The 23,943-nt window shown below is 42.7% G+C and overlaps 1 protein-coding gene across 3 annotated transcripts in view; it reads right to left on the bottom strand.

The window, feature by feature from the left end:
* Window positions 1–23,943, bottom strand: part of rbpjb (recombination signal binding protein for immunoglobulin kappa J region b) — a 50,339-nt gene that overhangs the window by 21,269 nt on the left and 5,127 nt on the right. The window contains exon 1 of one of the 3 annotated variants that reach the window (XM_038732200.1): window positions 22,264–22,282. The exons of 1 other annotated variant lie outside the window; for it this stretch is intronic. The gene's annotated coding sequence lies outside the window, so the exon portion shown is untranslated. Of the gene's footprint in view, window positions 1–9,538; window positions 9,561–22,263; window positions 22,283–23,943 lie in introns of those variants that run through there. One more of the 3 variants, XM_038732201.1, reaches the window with a different exon arrangement.

Below are 23,943 nucleotides of genomic sequence, written 5' to 3'. Positions count from 1 at the left end.
TGGTAAAACATTTATAGATAGACACGCAAGTTCTCTTTTTCCTTCCCAAGAAGAGGTTCTGGAAACTAATGAGTCAGCGGTTTTCCAAATAGGCCTGCTGCGTGTGCACAGTGGCCAGCTTACCCTATGACACAACTTTCCGCCAAAGTATTTAGATCAATTTATTTGACAGTCGGCATGTTTGAAATGCCACAGCGTGCAGGGCTGGAATGTCGTTGTCTCCCCTCAACTCTGGATGCCTCGTCCCTTTTTATACTTTACATCTTTGTGATATTACCATCAATGAAGCATCTTACACCTGCACCTGTGCACACAAGTAAAATCCAGCTATATCAGTTAACCGTGATTGAGTCATACCTGAAAACTCTTAGTCAGATCGCATTTAACTAGGAAACCACGGTGATCACCACATGTGCAGAAAAAGGGCCGTAAACTTGCAGCATATCTCAGCTGAGGATGACCATTTTCTGGTCAACTTTTTTTTGGGTTTGTAAAGCAATGACGTGTATGACAATACGGCCTGTCCCGCGCTCTTTGAACATTTTCCTGAGTGATAACAGATAAACACAACATGCCAAAAGAATTTTTTCAAAAGATTTAAACTGGTTTTTCTATTGTTTCTCGCACTCAACATAACTGAATTTTAAACCCCTTTGTTGCACTACTTACTTAAAAAAACTAAATTATACCAAGTGCATTGCCTGAGCCACTGACAGGAGCGAAAGACTGGAGAGAAGAGGAGTGAAAAGTAAAACGAGCAGAGTAGAAAAATCAATAGCAACTCCTTGCCTCTTCCTTTCTACGGGGTTGTATTTCACCAGGGGTTGTTAACAGCGCACAGGTTTCAAGAGCTGCCATTCAAGGCCATTGATTGAGTGCGCCCTATCTACCAAATAATTGCAGCCTTATTAGTCTCACACAGTCAAATTACAGCGCATGTCTTGGCACGTGCAGAGGCTAGATTCAAAAGTGTGAATCCCACCTGGGAAGCTTTGGCAGTGTGTCAGTTATTGACACGATAGCTATGTGGCAGCCTGCAGGAAGCATGATCCATACAGTGAGCACAAATAGGGGAGCCAGAGCTCTGAGATGGGCCATTTTGTTTGCCTCTGGAAATACATTAGTTAAATCAAACATCAGGGAAAATAACTTCAGTGGACATCAAACAATGGAAATGACTCATCACAGACTTGTACTTTCTCTGCTATTTCACCGTTTGGTCAGACGGCATCTTCATCAGGACCAGTTGGCTTCCTTTTTGCTTTGGTCACACTGCATGACAACGTCGTCAAATCGCTACACTGTTCTCACTTCACTACTTTCTGTTGGTGAAGGTGTGGTTTGGCCCACTACATGACTGTTGCACGACAGGGGGTCTCTCACACTCACTCACACACAAACACACGACAAGATCTTTCACCAGGAGGAATCCTAGATGAGTCTGTCTAGGCTCCAAACTACGTTTAGTCACGAAAACAGGTGACACAGGAAATGCCCAGAAAAAGGAAAGAATGTGGGTGAGACTGGATTGGGATACACGGAAAGCAATGATTTACTGTTCTGCAGAGAGAGCTGGAGGCTAACAAATAAAAATAAATAAAACATATTTTTGCAATGGCAACATATAGCTGCCTGCTTGTATTGTGGTTCAGGGAGGTCGACGAGGTTACAAATCCTTAAAAACTTGTGTATATTCTGATTCTATTGTGCCCCCTCCATACAAATAGATGCATGATCAGACCGGGTTCATGGAGCTACTGCAGATGACTGCAGAGCCCGTGTCTGCTCTCCTTGGCTGTAGCTCGCCAACACGCCCAGATATTTAGCCTGCTTGATATCTTTCGGGCGCCTTGCGAGGCATCGGCCACGTCTCAGATCAGGTCTTTGAGCAGTTCAAACAGCGATCGAGCGCAGATTCACCTTTGATCTCTGCGGGGGGGGGGTTTGTTGTCTGCAAACTCCAAAAACTGCTGGCGAGTGGAGTTTGCATCACCTAAACCTGTATTACCAGAGCCTTACTGGGGTGAAACTCCTCCCCACGGCGTTCCTCCTGCTGCAGCAATAAACTATCGGAGTGTGTGTCAATGCAGAAATGGGATCGCGCTCACTCACAGACGACACATTTTGAGCATCACTATAGTGTTCCTTCAGTGCACATAGCTTTGTAGTAAAGCTAATAACTCTGCAAGTTTCCTTTTGTTGTTGTTGACCCTTCAACATCTCTTTTAAGGCACTATGGTAACACGCAGCTAAGGGCACATGGCTGGCATAAAGAGGAGGTACAAGATGAGGCAGCACGTGGAGGTGACTGTACAGTACAGAGGGGTGTGTGCGCACATGTGTCTACGAGTGCGACACAAAGACTTGAGAGTGAGTCAGATTTTCTCCTTGTGTAGGATGTGGTAGCTTTTGCATGCTGCTGATAAGTATGTCAATACATCTTACATGCCATCAACAAAACACCCAGATTGTGTTGTCATTCGGTTGGTTAGGGGTTTTGTTGCACGCAGGCAGACTCGGTGCAAAGTTGAAAAAAAAAAGAAACATGCAAGAAGAAATAAGAGGGATGAAAATAGCACCCAATAAAAAAAGCCAGGAAAGAGGCAAAGAGGGGAGAAAGGGAAGGGGGAAAAAGAGACAAACTGAAAGTATGATTTGTGCAGGAGCAAGAAGGAGGGAGTGGAGGTGGAATAATTATAAAGGAGGGCAATCAATAAGGTTCCCACAGCGATACACTGATGCCTCAACCGGCTAATGGATTCCAGACGGCTCTCTTCTGCCTCCCCTCCTCCTCCCTCCTAAACTTCACCCCCTCCGCTGCAAACAGGGAGCGACGGAGGAAAGGATACTGCGGAGAAAGAGTAGAGCGAGATTAAAGGCGAGGCAAGGAGAAGGTGTATGGCGTGTTGTGGAAAGAGGGAGGACGCGATACACATTTAGAGGTGGACGTTCAGAGAATAAAAGGAAGGTGATCTGGGAGGAGGCAGAAGCTGCGACTGGCACAGAAGACACATTAGTGGACACATTTACTCGCCATTAAAGAAAACAAGTTAAACATCATAAAAATAAACAGACAAAAGCCATAAAGGTACATACTGGATGTATTTTGTGTAGGGCTGAAACGATTCATCGATTAATTCGATTACTAAAATCCATCGGCGCAAATTCTTATTGCATCAACGCTTCATTTAATCCATTTAACTACATAGCGCACTGTTTCACACGGACATTTATTACTGTCGCACATCGCGCTTACGCTGTGTGAACACGACGTGATTATGATGCCCCTGTTTGCAAAGTGGAGGAAGAGAGAGAAAATAGTGAGGGACAAAGAAGAAAGTGTCCAAAGTATGGGATTATTTCAAGCTAAAAGAAAACAAAAACTCTGTAATGTCACAGTCCATCCACGTATAACGAAATCGATACCGCACCATAGCACACCGCCGCTGCCAAGCAAAAGTACTTCTTAAACGATGCATCGATGAATCAATGTAATAATCTGTAGAAGCTTCGAGTACTAAAATCATCGTTAGCTGCAGCAATTTACAGTGTGCACGCATCAAAGTACACATCCCTAATCTCCGCCATCTTCTAACTGGTGTCATGTGAAAATGCTGTGGACAGAAAGGGTTTTACTGAGAACAAGTGATGTGTAAGACGTGAGACGAAGGTGGTCAGAAGTTTTCAGGAGTCAGGTTTGCAAGTTCTGTGAAAAACCGCCGCTTTGTATCACCTCCACAGCTGACTTTGACACACTCCCTCGAGAAACAAACACCAACAAGAGAAGAAGACCAAACACAGGAAACCGCAAAAAGGTAGAGTTGCAAAAGGCAAAAAGAAAGGCCCCGCTTACTGTTGCATCTGCAGTTGTCTCTGGTAGGCTCGACTCTGAGACGGCATGCATGATGGTTAAACTACAGAATTTTGACTTTGGCTTCATATAAATGTAGGGTCTGACTTATTTCACGTGTCATGAGTTGCACAAAAGTTCAGGCTATTGTCTTGGAAATTATATTATAATTAAAAGATTAAATGTAAGAGGACACAACAGCTATCATTCAATATAAAAACGAATCAAAGCCTGAAGATCAAAACGAGCCATAAAAACAAGATACTCTTGATTGCGAGGATTCACATTTCTTTTTTTATTTAATGTCAACCATTTTAAGGTTTACTTTGTAATGTTTTCCAGCACTTTATTTATTCTTAGAGCCTATTTTTGTTTCCATCTTTGCAAAAGTGCAGCACAAGTAGTCATTAAATAAGTAAGATCTGTCTCATCTTTTTCCCTTTGCAAATGATGCCATGTGACGTGTGCTGGAGCACCAAACGCAAGCAGCTGTGTGATGCACACATAGACTCTTGTAAATGAGGCCAGAGGTCAGTGGAGGAAAGGGAAACTGTTAGAAGTAGGGCTGAACGGTTCTGAAAAATATCTAACTGAGATTATTTTGATGATATTGCAATTGCGATATAATTCTCATTTTCATTTAAAAAAACATATTTAAATGTGTATAAAGTGGTTTTGCCAGGATCTGTCCCAAATAAAGATGTTTTCTTAAGTCTGTAGAATGAGATGTTCTACTTTAACAAATATTGCACCTACTCTGATTAGAAAACTGCAGGAGGCCATATTGTGATTTTGATTCATTGTTCAGTCACAGTTTAAAGAAGACAATCGTCTAATTTGCTCTCCATTCATTATCACTAGTCTCCCTTCCCTCCTTCTCCTCACCTCCTGCTTACCATCACCAATTCCTCTGGATATAATGAGTGAGTGAGAACACTGCGGTCAGACGTCACGCAACTGGACAGGACTCGCTACAATGAAACGTGGACGGGAAGAGGAGACAACTAGTCAATTTTAAATTCCCACTGCATTATCAAAAACCTCAACCGTCTAACGCCCAACTTGCTCTCACAATCCATGTTACTTTACTTGAGTGTGTCGAGGAAATACCTGAAATAAACAAGCATAATACAAAAAAAACCAACAAACTCAAAAGCCCTTTTTTCAATATACAATTGCACATTTTCAAATGTATTTCAAAAACCGGTGGACTGGCTGCATTTTTGCCACTAAACTCATTTCAAAAAAAAAAAAAAAAAAAAAAAAAAAAAGAGAACATGGGGAAGCGATCATTTCAAAAGTAAATTATGTCTATTTAGCAGGTTAAGGGCCAACAACACGACTCGAGTTTGTTGGTAGTTTTGTTAAAGCACAGCTTGCACGCAGATTGTCACGTCCTTTATCTTCCTCATCTTTCCATCCAGAAGCATCAAAATTAACATCTGGCAGCAAAGCCCCAACCTATAGTCCTGAACACCATTACTAGTTCATATTAATTTAAATTCATATATAAATACATAGTATTTAACATTACTGCCTCCAAACATCGTAATAGGGTAAAGCATTTTAGCCGTTAAAGCACTCTACAGAGAGTAATGGTATCAAAACACACAACTACCTCCTCCTGCATTAACCCAGCCTCCTGCTGAGTCCCTCTGCTTTCGAAGAACTGTAAACCAGCAAACTAATTTCCCATACGTTTCTTTTCCTTCCAGGTCTGTTTGTGAACCCTGTAACATGCCCTTTTTACTTTAGCAATATCCTATTAGGAACCTGATAGGCCCATTAAACCTCCAAACCAACTCGCTGGTAGCTTGCCCTGGCATGGTTACTAATGGGCGAGGTGTGCCAAGGCCTGGACTGGTATGAGACAAAAAGTCGCTCCATTTACAGTAGACGGGAGCAGTGGAAGAGGATGTCCTGACCGGGCTTTCACTGGGAGGTGAGAGTGATGTCACTGTCGGCTTACAGAAACATGATAGCGCCTGTTGTGTTGTGCCTGTGTCCATCAATACAAAACCGCTAGGCTAGCACTTTGGTCTTGAGCTGTTGTAATGCAAAAGTTTGGGAAATGCCGAAGCAGGACAAATGTTTGCATTTTTAAAAATCATCCCCATAATGCACACTGCCAACTGAGCCAAAATAAGGAAAGCGGCAAAAATAAATAATAAATAAATTTAAAAAAAGGACACTCAGGAATAGGGATGGGGATCATTAATTTTTATTGATACCCTTATTGAGACTACTTAACGATCCAACTCTTCATCGATACTTTACTATTTGGTGACGGTTATTTGGTAAGACCAGACCCAACGGGCATGAGGTAGGCCTGCTCAGACATCAGTCTGTTTCAGTCTCTTCTCTCCCTCCTCCTCTCTGCTGTTATTCACTGCCTGCAGGTAACGTTACCTGGTCGAAGGAGGAGCGGCTGGTGTGTCTCAGCCAGCAGCTGACTTTACAACAATGTGCCAACTTGTTCTTAACATTTGGCTAGTGCAAAGCTAATGTTAGCTGTGCTAACACACAGGATGACAGACAACAGATGATTAAATTAACCCTTTTTACACGTTTAACTTACACACAGGTCAGGGCTCAATGCTAAACTTTTTTGCAACTGGCCCCACTGACAATTTTTACTGTCCCTCCTTCCAAAAGTGTTTAATCGCTTATTAAATACATCCTGGATATAAAAAAAACTAAACAAAAATGTAATCACAGTTAAAATTATAACTTTCACTTTCAGAGCCAGAGGTTGCCGCATGATTGAGATTAGAGAAATAAAATTTTACAATCTCGTCACGTAACTACAACTCTCGGCAATTGGAACTAGTTGAAGACACTGAAAGATGTTTCCTCTCTCACTCAAGAGACTTCTTCAGTTCTAGATGAGAGAAGAAGCATCTTTCGGTCCTTCCTTGGATGTAACTACCACTACAACTTAATGTTTACTACAGTTATTTTTTAGACAACAATTACATGTTTTATATTACTATGATATTTTCAGTTGTCTCAAAACAAAGGTTGACTAAATGTAATTAGGCAGCCTCAGTAAAGACAAGTTCAAACTGCTACCATCTGAAATCAGCATTTCTTTTCCCATTTAATTTTTTATGGACTCTGGCTGGAGGCTTGTGATTGACAGAAACAGAGCCCTAACAGATCCACAGAGAGCATTTGCCATTGGCTGAAAGTTTCAGACGCCAGGAAGGGTACACTATGGAAGTACCAGGCGCTCGTTCCCGTCACTAGTTTGTTTGTCTGAACGCATTAAATATGAGACAGTGGAGGGGAACCATACTTTATAGTGTAAAAGTTTAGAGCCCGATGTTTCCATTCTGATGCAACTTCGCATACCAAGATTGTCAGTTTCTCTTTCACAGTGAAGGATGCTGTTTGGAACAAAACTGTAGCCCGAGAGCAATGGGAGAATTGATAAAAGCTCCTCCATCCTGCCAGGAACAATAATAATCACAATAAGTATGAATTCGTTATTTCTTCGTTATTTATTTGGTAAAGTTGAAAGTTGAAGAAACCTGATGGTTAAGTGTGGTTTAAACTGTTTATGGTCAGAACAAAACACTTGATGCCAAACAGTGGATCATATATTTGAGGTAGAACATTCAAAACAATCATGATAAAGCTTTTTTCAGTCCTTTTTGCTCAACAAAATAAACATCTTAGTATGATTAAAGTGAATAAAATCAAACATTTATTGAAAATGTATTGAACATTTGTAATTTTGTAATTGTTTGTTGTAATTATTGTCCAGCCAGTTCAAGACTCCTAATGTCATTTGTTTATAATATTAATTTTGCTTACTTAGTTCAAAAAACAAATTTTCTATCCACTTTAGAGAAAACAGACACACACACACAGATGTCCACAAATATGCAGAGACTGACATCAGACTGACACTTTAATTTCTCAGAGGCGAAACACAAAAGCAGCCGGAGGGTGACAGACCATATCTTTGTGGTAGCTTATTAAAACCCAACACCTCTAACCAACAGCAGATACGACTCAAAAACACAGAGCGAAACTCCACACCAAACCTCCCCTCAGGCTTCTTTCACAGAACACACACGCAACCACAAACACTCATAGTGAGCCTCTCTTAGGGGGAAAAAAATGGTTTTGTCAAATCTGGACCAGAGCGTGGCTGACAGTAAGATGCGGGGTATCCAGTCATCTAGAAATCAGGAGGGAGTTCTTGCAGTGACATGGGGGGGGGGGGGTGGGGGGGGGGGGGGGGGTGGGGGGAGTGAGGCTTTGTATCTTCCGTTTATCAGGATTAATAAAACACTCTCCTTTTTCAATCTGAAGATGTAGGCCAGTGGTTACACACATTAATAGTGGTTAAACAATGTGTCAACCACCATTAATGTACAGATAAAGATTTTACTTGTCAAGAAATTTTATTTTAGAAGTGCATGGAGCTTTAGAGTTTCTCCAAAACAATAGCTTTTTTTCTACGTTGTACTGGTCTTTGATGACCTGCACCATGACGACCCTGTTTTGGACTGAAGTGTCACAACCTTTCAGCACCACCAGAAATGCCAAAACATAAAGACCAAAAGAAAAGAAAAGTGTGTCAATGTTTAGAAAGACAACAAAATCTATTTTAGTTTGCAACACTGTAGCACATAATAAAAACACAAAGCTGCCCAAATCAAATACAACCTTAAAATGAGACGAGGTAGAACTTTTTCATCCCAAAGTTTCTGTGCAAAAGATCCATTAATCAAACAACTAATTTACCGACTATAATAAAGTTAAAATAAACAGAAAATAAAACGTCAGATCGTAGAGGAGGCACGGCGTGACGTTACTTTACCTGTGATGCTAAAGAAACATGTTACCGGTTAAATGATAATCCATGGTAAAATTCAAGACAGTTATTATTACAGTACACATTTTATTACCGTGATGATCGGGTTCGGTTACTGCGTTTTGACAAAGTCACAGCAAACACTGTCCCGCATTAACCAAAGTTATCGACTGCCTCCGAGAAGCAGGCGGGCGCATGTGTAGCAGGCGATGTGGGTCTGTTTGGGTCAATGACAACACGGTGTAAGACAGCACTGTGGAGATTTTTCAGTCACTCTGAAGTCTGGTTGTATTCTGGTTTACGCAGGGTGAGTTAACTTTTAGCTTTGGGTTGTCTGTCAGACATGCTAACAGCTTGTAAACTGAAGCTCTGTGTTAGCTACACGTTGTTCTGCTGCTGTGTGCATTGTGTGTCTGCAGACTCTATTCATCCACTGCACATGATAACGTTATGCACTTTAGTCACCCAACCAACATATCTTGTTCTTATTTTAAATCCATAAGTCGTCAAATTAGTTTTAAAAGTGTCAGAACAGGAGAAACGCTGCAGACTGCTCTGTATTTATGTCAGTTGTTGGGCTCATTGCAGTTACTATCACTGTCTTCTAAAGACTTATTTGTTTTCGTGTAATTGTGCATGGGGTCATTGCATTACCTATATAATATCAAATATTTAATGATAATACATACTTTTTTTGTTTTCATATGTTTACATAAAAGGTATTGGCTGTTATTTTATGTAAACGAAAAGTTACTTTTTCCAATATAAAACCTGTTGAAATGGTTTCAGTATGTGTATCAGCACATGCGAATGACACTGATAATTTTGGTCACTATAATCATGATATGAAATTTTCATACCGTTTTAGCTGCAGCGCCTTGTTCTCCTGGGGAACCCTGCTTAGACCGGGCGTGGCACTTCATTGCGATGCGCCGACATCGTTGCACGTTATGCAAATTGAAGTATTTCTGTAATCAATGACATCGACGAGTCGCCCCAGCCCTAATATACACAGCAACAGAAGGTGTGCAAATGTGGTTAAATTTGTATCTTGACACATTGCTTGTGGCTGTAGCTTTCTCAGTTTGGCTCATCTTATTTTCCACAAGCTACTGTATCCAAACACTGAAGACCCCCCGTTCAAGAATATTAAGTCGATAAGCTGAAATTACTAAGTTTGGCCACAGGAGAAAAAACAACTGACGCTCAATGGAGCTCGTGTAGTTGTAGCTTTCACTGGTAAATCGAAGTCTCTTCCAGTTCAATACACAATGTAGGTACATCTTCAGTGCACACACACTGACTAAACAGTAGTAGAATAAAATGAACCTCTGGGCAGAGCATGCTGGGAAACTTGCGGGGTTCTATCATCGCTCTTTGGCAGGTAGTGTGACATATGAGGTATTGGTGGCAGAGAGGGATGGGAGTTGCTATGAATAGAACGTCGACCACCCACCTTCACATGCTAACACACAAACGCACGTCGACACATGCACATGCGACGGGGGGTTGATTGAGAGAGTGTGAACCCAGCCCGCCGTTCAGACAGGGATGTGTTTGACAGCTGTGACTGACAGTCCAAACGCTGCTGAGGGGGAAAAAAACCACACACGAACACACACACACACACACACCGCCCACCCACCCCCGACGGCTCAGAAGAGACCAAAATATACACACCCTGACATGTCCTCAGCACTTGTACGAAAGTGCACAAGCACACATACAGTTTTTGCTCTTTTGTTCAGGCATGTCTCTGATACAACTCTCTAATAAATCAAACAGGAGCAAAGTTTTCTGTGCGTCACAAACTTTTCCACGCTGTGATGCAACGATACGGCCAGATTAATGTGATCAGGCAATATCAACTTTGAGAAGCTCGTATCCTCGTGGGCAGGTAAGTTGTGTTACCAATACTCTGTTTGATGACTGATGTGGCCAAACACTCAAGTTAAGGAAATGCTCAAAATAGGCATCCCTGGCAGGAACTGAGCTACAGTTCAGCAGAAGATTCAACTTGTTGATTTCATAGAAGTATTGCAACACTATGAAGGTGATGTGCATTAACGAGCCATTTGGTGCTGTGCTATAAATATACTGGTTTCCTTCACCATCAACACACACTACCATCACCAGAAACACAAGAAATGACCTATCGCATTTCTTTCCGTCAATACCCCGTGTATGGAGGTGTATGTCACCTGTAACTGAAATATGATAACGCCATCTGGACAGAGAACTCACCCCCTTTATGGTAACTGGGAGGCATTATACAGGAAACAATGTCTCCCCTCACAGGAACTGAGACACTGCAGCAGTCCTGACAACTTAGAAATCAACATGTTGCCATGTTTGGAGGCAAAGTTGACAAAAAGGCGCAGAAGCTGCAACATCAGCTGGTGCATATCTGGATAATCTGCTTCATGTCCTCACCTCTCAGCTTCACCAGCTACATGAAATGTAAAGGATGTGAGAAAATGATTGTTCTCAAAAAGGTGAGATTGGCCAGAACCTAATCGATCTGCACTACAGACGACATTTAAATGAGGGCATTTACTGCTTATCTAAGATGATGAGTAGTGACAGGGCTTTTCTGTGTTGCTCAAGACAACGTGGCTTCTAACGAACACCCTGGGTGTTAGTAATACTGCAAACCTGTTGCAAATGCTGTTGTGCATCGGCAGAAACAGAATATGCTCTCTCCATATTACTTTACAAAACTTGGGAGAGCTGGATGCCAATTTGTGCATCACACTGACCCTGTAGAGTAATACCAAAACATTAAGGAGCTCATTGGAATCAAATGTAAATTCAGATTTCCCCTCCAAAAGTTAGATCATTTTCACACAAAAAACCCTGCAGCATTATTGAAACTTGAACTATGATGCTGTGAAAGTGATAACAGTTGACAAATATGGCGGAGCGCTTTCATGTTTTGTCTACATTTCAGATGGACAGACACACACGTATCTATCTTTTGTAGACACAGTGCTTCACGAGGGGGGGGGGGGGGGGGGCAAACACAACCCACAGACAAAATTATTCATGTGCTCAAGGTCAAAGGGTTAGGTTGCAACCTGTAAGGTCAACTGGCAGGCAGCCTGAAGCAGATTCTACTACCATACAAAGACGTCTAATGGTAGTCCCTTTCCAATTTATCTGACACAGAAAAAATAATAAGTGGGTACATATTAGGCTCAAACGTAGGACAACGTGGTACCACAACAATGACCTACTAAACCTTTCCCTTCCTTTTAAGTAATTCAAACATGTGCGAGGTGCTAAGCAGATGCACACGGCTCCATCTGCCCACTCTGTCAATAGGAAGCCCGTGATATCATGTTTAAATACCACAACCATTAATTTGGTGTTTCACATATGTTAACCGTTTTTCCACACATCTGTCAAACTTGCACACCAGGGTGGGTCAATTGCACTCTGACATAGGCCCACTGTGTGTGTGTGGATTGAGAGAGAGAGAGAGACAGACAGAGACAGAGAGAGAGACAGAGACAGAGACAGAGAGAGAGACAGAGAGTTAGGCCTATAAAAAGGTGTCTGGTTTTCCTGCCTGATGGCCGATAGCAGATATCACAACTCTTCGGAGTGGCTGTGCACCTCATTATCAACACCATGCTCCCTCGCACCTTCCACTGGCCGTCTCAGTGACACCAAATATACAATCCCTGCTCTAAACCATAGCTGAAGACAAGGTGCTTATACACAGAGTGTCTTTTCAGGGGCAAATTCATTAAATTCAGTTTTAAATATGTGTTGAGCAATTTGTCTACAACATTTTCAGCTAAACCAAAAGGTTCAAGATTAAATGTAATTAAAACATAGTCTGTAACCTCTAGGGGACCAAGAAGGACTTTGGTTTGTGTAGAAACAGGTTTGTGTTTTTTTTGTAATTAGGATGTTACCTAATGATTGACTGCAGTAAGTCTTCTCCATTTTCTTCCCTCGCAAGTGACCTTTGACGCAACCAGGTCTGCATGCTCTGCCCAACTCATTTGCATATTTATTTTGATCACAACACAGGCAGCATGCATTAATACCAGGTGTTAAGTGGGGGCTAATATGCATCGGCCCGATAAGTATACTATGGCAGAAGTGATGAGGTGAAATTGACTCTCAGAACTTCTGAAGCATGAGTCTGCAACTGCGTGGATTCATTTATGAACAGACTTGTAGCAGTCTAGCAAAGTGTTCATTAAGTCAGGTGAAGGAGGCTGATGAGTGAGAGAAGGAGGCATCTATTGTACAGCCTACATAAACTGACGCTTGTCAACAAGCTTATTGATATTCACCAGACACCAGTAAGGGTGTAACTGATCTGAAACAGAGACTGAATCCGCGATATAAATGTCCACAGTCTCGAGTCACAGATCCATCTTCTGTGTCACGGTCTCCACCCTGTGTTAGAAAGTCTAAATAGTCTATGTCTTCTACTCACACAGGAGAAAATCCAGAGTGCAAGTTTTACCCGGAAGGTTTTGGTGGTGCACCAGTTGCTGCCTATCAGCTGTAGAATGCTAGTCGACTTAGCCTGGTTAGCCAGGTGAGTCAGGCTCATGTAGTGTCGGTTTCACGGTACGTAACAGCAAAAATGGACAATCAGTGTCAAACTGTGTGCCCACATTGTTCAACTGCAGTCAGGTATGTCTGTGGAAACATGTCCTTTACGATAGTATCACCTGAATGTGTCGATGAGCAGAATGAGATAAAAACAGACTGGAAGGTGAGTCCTTCTCCCCACAGTCTTCAGGTCGCCTCTCACTGCAGCTTTGGACAGTGCTAATAATAACTAGGCCTAATTAGCGCAGGGCAATATAATATTATAACGATGGAAAACTTCACATCATTCGATAACGATAATTATCACGATAAATGTCATACAAATCATTATTTCTTTCAAGTTTAAAGGCTGATTTTTGCTCCAGAGTGAAAGTTGAAGAAACCTGATGGTTAATTGTGGTTTAAACTTTTTTTTAAGGGCAGAACACACACTTCATGTCAAACAGTGGATCACTTAACAAATATGAAGTAGAAAATTCAAAATAATTATGATAAAAGTTCCTTTTTTCCCCCCCTAACAACCGAATGCATGACAAAAATAATGTAAAATCTTTTTTCAGTCACTTTCCCTAAACAAAATAAATATCTTAATAGAAAAATTAATTAGTGTATAATAATTATTGTTATGGTTTTATTGCCCAGCCCTAATGCTACAGGAGTGTTTATCGCTACAGATATTAGGGCTGGGCGGTACAGCGGTACAATGAGGTATACCGATATAATTTCAAAAGAGATATAAAAGTTACTACATTACAAGTCGTGACATGGTGGATATTTTACAAGAGCGGACCAGGTAAAGCGACAGTGAACACACCATTCAGATGTCGTTTTTTTATCTAACACTTTGGTTTTGTTGTGATAGGCTACGTCGTTAACTCGCCTCCTCAACATGCGGTGCAGCTGCTGCTGTGAACGGAATTACAGGAGGAAAAGTCCAGAAGACAACTGCTTTTTTCGGCGACTTTATACAACATAGCTTACTAGTGATGGAGAAAGTCACCGGAGCAGATATACAGGGAGGGAGAGACTGAAAGAAGCGAAGCACGCCGACGTGTTTGCAGCAGAGGTACATTAGTATGAGTGTGAAGAGAACTGAAGGATGCGGAATCAATAAGTTCATTTAAGTGAGTGACACTTAAATAAGGTGAAGAATGAAGTATAACTGAAACAATGAAATAAGAAACAGGCTACTACAAAATAGTAAAAACACGCCCCTTAACCCCCCCCCCCCCTTTTTGGTGCACATCGCCCAGCCCTAACAGATATGCAACGGTACTCGGTCGCAGAGGATGAAGAATTTAAGCACATGGTCAAAGCCCTTTCATGTATTTGAGTGCATTAACTGTTACAGTAAGAATTCATGGCCAGTGAGCCACAGTTTATATTTTTCTAAATAATTTTTCTCTCTTCCTTGCTGTACCGAAAACCAATGACGCCAAAACTAAGGTACATACTGAACTGTGAAATTTTGTGTACCATTACACCTCTACACAACAGGTGAAGCAGAATTGTGGGCTAGAGTTGACAAGAAAACCTGTTATTGGGCTTATAAAAAACTTTTCAGTATCAACTCGTGGCTGCAAGCTGAAAAAAAGTCAGCACTATTTGCAAGACAAGAACAGGCTGAGACTGAGACACTGTGCTCCTTGTTCCAGTTACCTGTGTATGACGTGTTCAAAACTTTCAAGATGGGACAGAGAAAAATGGGTGGAAATAACATGCCTCGCCAAGCAAGTCAGTGTGTTTGTGTGCACTTTTGACTAGGTAAAAGAAATTTGGAAATTTGAGCCTGCTGGCTACATTTGCCCTGGCAGCATATTGAAAAAATACATGCATACTGATGTCACAGCCTCAAACACACAGTTATAATACCCACCAAACATAAACATCAGCCTTTTCCTTCAGCACATACACTCAGTTCCTCAGCAGTGCCATGCTGTGTGTGGCCTGCAGCGAGGGTATTATGCACACATCTTTCAAGCACGTATTTAATCATTGAGGGAAAAAAGAAAAAAACTGTTGCAGTGTGGGTACTAAACTTGTATCATAAGTCAACCCGGGACAAGTGTTTCAAAGACCGGGCGGAGGCAAGATGGGACAATGACAAAGATGTAAATAGGGGAAGAGGAGTGGACAGAGAGTCTCCAAGACAACAGGGAGACGTGGCTGGAGTTGGAGGCTCGCTCTGCACTTGGCACTGCTGCCTGGCATGTGCCACCGTGCACGCCAACAATCGCAGCGGCCAAGCAGGATCGGTGAGGGCAGAGTCACTACAAACACTCTCACAATCTTTGCCTGTTAGCACACTTGCTAAAGAGCGTCCACAACTATGACAAGAGGATGCAAAGAAACAAGAGGGAGATCAGTTAAATTTGTTGATAAATTTACCCTTTGGGACTTGAGAGGGAATATGAGTTATACAGTACGAAAGAAATGGTCTGGATAGGACGGTAAAGGCTATGTTTCTGGCCAAATGCTATCCGCACGAAAGGGAATGAAGGCACACTGCATGATTGTGGTTAAATGAATAATAGTTATTAATCATGTTTGCCTTGAATTTTAGGGGGAATCCATTTTCTTTCTTGCGGACAGTACTATTTACATGCTTTCTGGGGTTTTCCTGCTCATGTCAGGCAAAGATAGGACAAAAACGAGTCAACTGTCGCAATTATATTAAGACTTTTATTATTGAAATTTCCCCTCACATTAATCTGCTCCGGGTTGCAAATCTAAAAGCGGCAATGTGAGACAGAAAGACTGAAGGATGGCAAGATCACAAACTGCCGTAAATGATCTTTTTCTAAGAAATAACATCTCAATGTTTGCGTGATACAAGCAGAAACAAAGAGAACTTAGTTGAGTGAGTTTACTGACTATTGATGAGCTGTCCGACCCTCAAGGCTGGCTGACTGCAGATGGCAGAGGTCTGGTAGCTGCCCTGAGACGCACCGCTGGAGGCTGAATCAAGGGCAGGGCTCAATGGTGTGTGTGTGTGTGAGAGAGTGTAGAGTTGGGTGGGTCACATCAGTCTGCACTTGCAAGTGCCTGCACGCACACACACACACACACACACAGGGCACCAGCTCCATCTGTCTTTGACATGGGAGAGCTTAATGACAGAGGCAGAAAAGCCAAAGAAAAGGCCTCCTCTCTCTCCCTCTCTTCATTTTCCTTCCCTCCATCTCTCTCTCTCTCTTGACCGCACTCTCCAACATCAATGCAACATATGGAGCTCTCTGGGCAGAATCTTTTTTTTGTTTTTGTGTTTTTTTTATTTTTTATAAACTCATCTTGGCCTGGCACACAATCAATAAGACATCTAGACGTACACTCACTTGCACAACAACTGTCCACATTAGCGAGTGTAATCTGGCGCAGAGGCTGGAACATACTGAGCAAGTGTATTACTTGTGCACACATGCAATACATCCTCAACACAAAGTAATGAAATTTCCAGTGAGTGCTGTGGAGCCGACCTGGACTCACACACACGGACACTCCCTCGATGCTTGTTCTATCTTTAATGAAGTCTCCTTTGTGAATTCCGCAGCTCTGACTCCGTTTTCTGTACACTGCCTGCCACCTGGCTCCTTTCAGTCCTCAGATAACATGCGTTCTAAAATTGAAAGTGTCTGACACGTCTGACCAGTCGCAGTGGATCCTACAAAGGGGGTTGTCACTGAGCTGATTTGCCTCCATTCAAAACGATTCAATACAGAAAATGGTATTACTGAACACAAACAGGTTAAATCACTTCACCCGGGTTTGATGGAGCTCAAGCTCGGGGGTAAAGCTGGAGAGGGTTGGTGAAGGTGCATTTTCATTTCAGTTCATGAGTGTTTTTCTGTTCAGTCAGACAGATAATAAAGGAAACAAGAGTCAGTGAGTGTGTAGCACGGCCTTATTACTCCTCAGACGGAGCAACCAACATCATACTCTGTCCTAGCTTAGCATTTAATGCAAGGAAAAAATAACTGATGCCACTCTGTGGAAAACAAAAACCCTGAACAGGTCTCTGAATTTAAAAAGGCTGTTATACCTGCATTATCTCTCTGTGATGAATTCAACATGAATTTTACCGTCTAATCTTGTCAGGGTGCAGTTAAGACATATCTGTACACTCAGTGTAAGAGTGATAAGTTTGTACTGGACTGAAAGTGCATATAACTGGGTCACAATTCAACCACAACTGTACTTAGATTCAAAATCAACAGAGGTACCTGATGGAAAAGACAAACCTCTGGAACCATGGAGTTCCGAACAGCTCCAATAAGATCCAGCTGTGGACTGTTTGCTCCGCTGACGCCACGCCCCTCATCTCCTCACTCACGCCACGCCCCCTGAGCTACAGTCCACAGCCAGACCCTTCAACAGCTCACCCAGGAAAGAGAAGAGAGGCGAGGGAGCCTTGAACCCTGAATGAACCACCCCTTTCCCGCTCCCCTTTCACCCAGTCTCACTCTGCTGAGCTGATGATTCACTGGGGGGGATTGTGAATAGTTGAGATCGACCGCACCAACACTACTGTAGCCCACGCAGAACGGTCTTCACTGGAAGGAGCAGGTAGTGGTTCTGGTAAAGGATGTGATAACCACACTGGCATCTGTGAGGATCTAATTCAGGTCCTATTTTAGCCTGCATGCAGACATTTGCTGCTGAATTGCTGTACTGACCACAAGCCAGAGTGTCAACTGTCACTGACACCCTTTTGTTTCTTTTTTTAAAAGCATGCATTTCCAATGCTCAATCATTTTTACATACAATGCTGCTTGCAAAAAAAGAGAGCAAACAAACGGGTGTGGACTGGAAGTGAAGTTTTAATTTACAAAAGGAAAAGAATAATGAGCGCAAACAATTCAGCAAACGCCTTCTTTAGTGTGCAAGTAAAATGGTGTTGCATAGATTAGATCACCATTTCTGAAACTGTAGTAAAGATCTGATAAAAATGATAATTCATTACTTCATTATCTGGTTCCAGCTTCTCTAACATGAGGGTGCTGCTCTGACACTGTAATGGAAACATGGTTCACTGGTGGGTTAACCAATAACAAAAAATTATTTATTATTAGTTACGGACACCAGCCAAACGCTGGAAAAATATGCAAATGGCTGCTAGATTTAGACTCACCAGCCAAAAAAACAATGGTCAACATTCACTAGCCATTTGGTCGGTGGACAAATTTTTTTTTTTTATAATTTTGCCCTTGTGAGACTAATGTGATACCCGAATCTTACGTGGTTAACTCTGGTATTAAAATAATGGTACATGCACATTAGTTAATTAAAGTTATGAGAAAATGATCTTTCCTTTTATTTCAAAGCTCAGAGCACAGTGCGACACATTGGGGCTGGCAGGGTTTCAGTGTTTCTGTGCAAATGTTTGTTATCATGGGTCTCTCTGTTGAAAGGTGGTCTTCCTACTAACTACGCCACCCTGTTGCCTCCTTACTGAATTTCATTCTCATTCATTTTCACCAGGCATTGATCCCACTGCACAGAACAGTTCCAGTATTTTTGTCTTGATTAACCAAAACAACCCTTAAGGTGTCAGTATTCCTCGCTGAAGCCAAAGACAACCTGAGCCCCCAGGTGCTTCATAGCACTGAAGGTTGTCCCCCCCCACTTTCCTAAGTAGGAACTTTCCTTCCCAATGTAAACCCAGTGGGTTTGCTAAAGCACCACAGACTCAGTCTGCACAGCTAAAGTGCCCAGTAACACCACAGGGTTTACAGCAACTACAGATACAATATAAATACATTTTGTCAAGCGTAACAAAAAATGTCATATCAGCGCATCCCTGCAACATATAGAGTGAATAACAATTCTAAAAGGCAACAATGCAGTGGTCGTTGAGGATTAAGAAAACCAGCAAAATATTCACTTGTAAGGAAGTGTTTTGCTTAAATTTTTTTTTTTACAATTTTTAACTCATTATTAATTAATTTGGTATCCTACATACCTTCATCAATTAATTAAGTAATCGCTTCAGCTCTTTTTGTCACTACTGACCTGCAGGTTATTAGGCATTAAGTCTATAAAATGTCAAGAGGTCAAAACACAAAGATCTTCACTTTACAAGACAGAGAAAAGCAGGAAATCCTCACAATTGGAGATTGACTGGCATTTTGTTGTTTGAAATAATTATTGAAATGAGTAGTTGATTTAAAAGAAGCTGCTGATTCATTCATCATCCGTCAAACTCATTGATTAAATGGCTTCTCATTTCAAGCCTTGCCTTTATCTTTCCAGCCTGAATTGTAAAATGGCACTGTCCAAAAGAAAGCGCTGTCACTCTGGACTGATCCACCAGCTCGGGGCAAACTAACCACCGTCTTGCCCTGCCCTAGCCTCAAAAACCACCCAAAGGACTGACTGCGCTGCAACTCGAGAAAAAAAATAGAATTCCTGGCAGAAACGGGAGGGAGAGAGCGAGACCCGACCTTTAGCCCACATGCTGTGAGAGGATCCTACACAAACCAAACCAAATGTAGAGACCACTGCACGTTTGTGTGTGTGTGTGTGTGTGTGTGTGTGTGTGTGTGTGTGTGTGTGTGTGTGTGTGTGTGTGTGTGTAGTTCAGCAACGGCTCGGGACGAGTGCCTGCCTGGTTTCAGTGTTGCTGTAATGATGGGGACGGGTGCTGTTGTTCCTGCTACCTGTTCATCTTCAAAATATGATTTCTTTGCAAAAATACTCTGCTCTGTCCAAAATGTGAAACACCAGTTGAATGCTGGTAAATTAAGACAAAGCAGGGTTTATTTGTCTTCCAGAAACTTTGGCGAGTTGGGTTGAGGTTAAAATATTTGAGGTCCAGTTCTAATAAATCCAGCAGGGTGATAAATGGAGAAACTTTGCTGGTGACTTTTTAGGAGAAAGCAGCAGATATAAAAATAAATAAACAAACAAGTTCATTTCCTTCCATGAGCTCATGTGAAACCTCACGTACACTCTCCAGCAGTGCATCCAAAATGATGGCAACGGTAGAGAACATCAAACTGCAGCCGCAAGTGCAAGATGATCAACCACAACACGAACATCACTCTCTTCAAGAAGAAAAAAAAAAAAGGGGGGGGGGGGGGGGCATTGTTTCCGCAACCACAATCAATAGACTGCTCCACAAAATGACACACACGTCTATTACTTCATTGTGATTCGAAGCACAGGCCAAAACCTCCCGACATCAGCCGCCACAGGAATGCCACCAGGCGGATTCTTCAGTAAAACTCTCCGGCACCCTTAAGGCTTGTGCAGACTATATGATTTTCAGCGTCGGCCTATGGCCGTGCTGTTCACACTACACAACTTGCCGTCTTGTTACAGGAGTCCTGAAATCATTGTGGCGTTCACACTATGTGACTCTGTCACCTGACGCTGGTCTCCAAACCACGTTTTGTCAAGAAAACACACAAGAAACGTGAAATGATGCAAACCTACACACAAAACAGCTGTTGTTTGTTATTATAAAGACAAGAAAATCTGTGTGAAAGAATGGATTAGCACACTCAGGTATCAGGGATTGTCTGAGCTACAGAGAGAGCTGAGGTGAGTTGAGTAAAAAGTGTTTTGCGGTGAAAAAGTAGCTGCCTGCTCTCATTGGCTGGATAAGGATGTCGAGTCGGCCGACTCCGCCAGATATTTGGCATGCTAGATATCTGGCAGACGTCGCCAATGTGTCAGAAATGTGTCGGGAGCCGTTTTGATGGATCATTGAGTAGCCTGACAAGCCTGACAGTCGCCGAGCGGCAAATCGGGCTAAAAATCGTGTAGTGTGAACTTGGGCTGGGCAATATGGCCAAAACGTCATATCCCGGTACTGTTAGGCAGAATTCCGGTATAAAATATATCGGTATTTTCTGCTAAGCGGGCTGGGGGGGGGGGGGGGGGGTTTAGCAGGCATGTTTTTACAATTTTTAGTAACTTAGCTGTTTTTTATTTCACCATTTTAATTATACTTCATTCTACATCTTAAGTATCACTCATATTGAATTTGCCTCCTTCATTTCCCTTCCCACTCACAGACCTCTCCGCTGCAAACACCTCTTCCCTGCTTCTTATGCCGTTTTTCCATTACCAGTACCAGCTCGACTCGGTTTGGCCGTGCTCCGTTTTCCATTGCAGATAGTACCCAGAGATAGCGCCCCTCAATCTAGCTGGTCGTCATAGCGACGCCACACACAACTGCCGCGACGTAATGTTCAATGCGACACACACACACACGGAAACGCACACACAGCTGCTCTTGATTAAAAGTTTAAACGTTTCAACATTACTCAGAATTTAAAGACAGATAAGACGGAGGTGATACGAAAAAGGTACCTGGTATCAGGTACAAGTACAATTTTTACACAATGGAAAACTAAAGAAAAGTGAGTAGAGTCGAGCTGTTACTGAGCAGTGGAAGACTGCCTTTACCGTCTCTCTCTCCCTGTGTGTCTGCTTCAGTGACTTTCTCCATCAGTAACTTTTCCTCCCGTGATTCCGTTCACAGCAGCAGCTAAGCTGCACGTTGAGGAGACGTGTTGACGACGCAGCCTTTAAGAACAAAACCAACGTGGTAGCTGACAAATAACAGATGACTGGTGTGTTCACAGTCGCTTTACCTGGTCCGCTCTTGTAAAATATCCACAGTGTCGCGACTTGTAACGTAATCACTGTTTCTCTGATAAATGCTACAGTGTGTCGCCTAACCTGGGCGGCCCACCGAAGTAAAGTGTATGTGTGGGAAACACTGAATGAAGGAGGAGCAAACGCTGGCAGGACTTTACGGAAACATTAATTAACTCAACATCAAACTATATCGGTATAAACGGTATTGTCTAATTTCATATCTCTAAATTATATTGGTATACATTATATACCGATATACCGCCCAGCCCTAGTGTGAACTAGGCTTTAGTTAAACAACCAGACAAGGCAAAGAAACATTCTGCGATAACAGTGTGCCTTTTCCTGTCCTCCCAGCCCCTCTCTCTATCTCTTTGTTCTTTTCCTTGGATATTTTCCTGACCCTTGATAACTCCTTTTTGTGCCCTTCTTGCTCGTTCTCTCTCGGCGCCTCTCTCTTGCAGAAGGGGGGATGCGGGCTGCTCGTCTCCCCTGTGGCTGCCATCACTTGCCCGGGCAAAGACAAGCAGTGGTGTCCCTGGAGGCTGGCTCGCAGAAACCCTGGGCTGAAATGTGGCATTTAAAAGACATGACAGATACATGCTGAACGCAAGGTTTGGAGCATAGTGGTACAAAAAAAAAAAAGTGATTAGGAATTCAAAGGCTTGCAGGGATCAATCAACAGCAGAGCAATGATTTTATCAGTAATGAGCCATTTACCAGAGGAGGATGGGAGTGATATAGTGCTCGGAGAATATCAGCAGACTTTACATGAGTACAGTCCCAAGGCTACAACAACATTTCTTTCAGGAGGGTTTACTACAGGCTGGCTCACCCCTTGCCACTCCCTTCTTATCTAACGCAGTAATAGTGGCAGTTGCTTACAGCCGTGGGAGGCGGCATCACGAGGGGCTTTCCCAACATGGGAGATCCTATGTATATTTGTAACTTTCCTCTGAATGGATCCCAGCGTGGTCGTCGGAGAGAACAGACAGAACGCTCTGACAACAGAGAGCCACTTAAACAGTGCTTCTGAGCCCTCGCTACGGAGAACAACAAGGCAACTATTTGGGCCAAGAGAAGAAGAAGAAAATAAAGCTTTTCTGTCTAAGCCCGGCTCTCTGGTGAATTCTCCAGAAAGCTTACAGCAGCATATTCTAGTCTTATACAGCATATTAAAGGCCTGGCGAAAGTCCCCCACTTAAAAGACAAATTCAAAATACAGATTGGGGTCTGTCATCCCAAGGGAGAGAAAAATGTAGTTGAGGAAAAACAAAAAGGAGAGGAGCACACCCAAGTGTGCTCTTTTTCATAAATTTCTGCTGCCCGGACAAAGGAAGTAGGTAAGAGTCTGCTCACTGAGGCTCAATGAAAGAAAACAGGAGTCAGACAGGGGGAATCAGTTCATGTTTTCTGAATGAAACATCCTGAATGTGGAGGGACAGCGGGGGCAAAAACTGCTGACACAGTTGAAACCACCGTTCCCTTGGCGAAGCTGTAATCGCCACAAACAGCAAAAGGAACAGGGGCAGGGAAAGGCGAGCGCCGGGGCTGAGGAAACACTCTTGGAAGAGGAGAGCGAACGCGAGAAAAACGCAGAGCCGCTCCAAAACAAGAGTCAGTGGATGGGTACGCACTTCCACCGCCTGCCGCGCTTGCCTTGCGTTAGCTTTCCGTCTCTCCTGTCTTAGCTAAGCAGCGAAGCCGACGCCAACAACAACAACACCGAGAGGACTTGGGCCTCTGTCAAACATGACGCCAGGGCTGTTTTAAAAACCACAGTGGTTTTAGATTTACATCAGAATGTTCCATCCCAATCCTCGCCGAGGCAAACAGCAGTAAGATTGTTTGGAAGAGCCAGAGATAAAAAAAAGTATGAGGTCAGACTAATACACTCCAAGTCTTGCACAAGTAAATAAATGTCCCCCTTGTGATGGCTTTTGAGTGAGAAATCCAACCCTCCTGTCAGGCACTGGGCTTGGAGAAATGGCTACGCAAGCCCCTTAAAAGGTCACTCAAATTCATCACCAATAAATGGAAGTTATGAATAAGCAGAGAAGACGTGAAAAACTACAGGGACATG

This window comes from Micropterus salmoides, unplaced genomic scaffold (assembly GCF_014851395.1).
Source record: "Micropterus salmoides isolate LMB-PRFRI ecotype aquatic unplaced genomic scaffold, ASM1485139v1 Ms_hic_scaffold_2, whole genome shotgun sequence".
Classification (NCBI taxonomy): Eukaryota; Metazoa; Chordata; class Actinopteri; order Centrarchiformes; family Centrarchidae; genus Micropterus; species Micropterus salmoides.
This window is presented reverse-complemented; position numbering and strand designations above follow the sequence as displayed.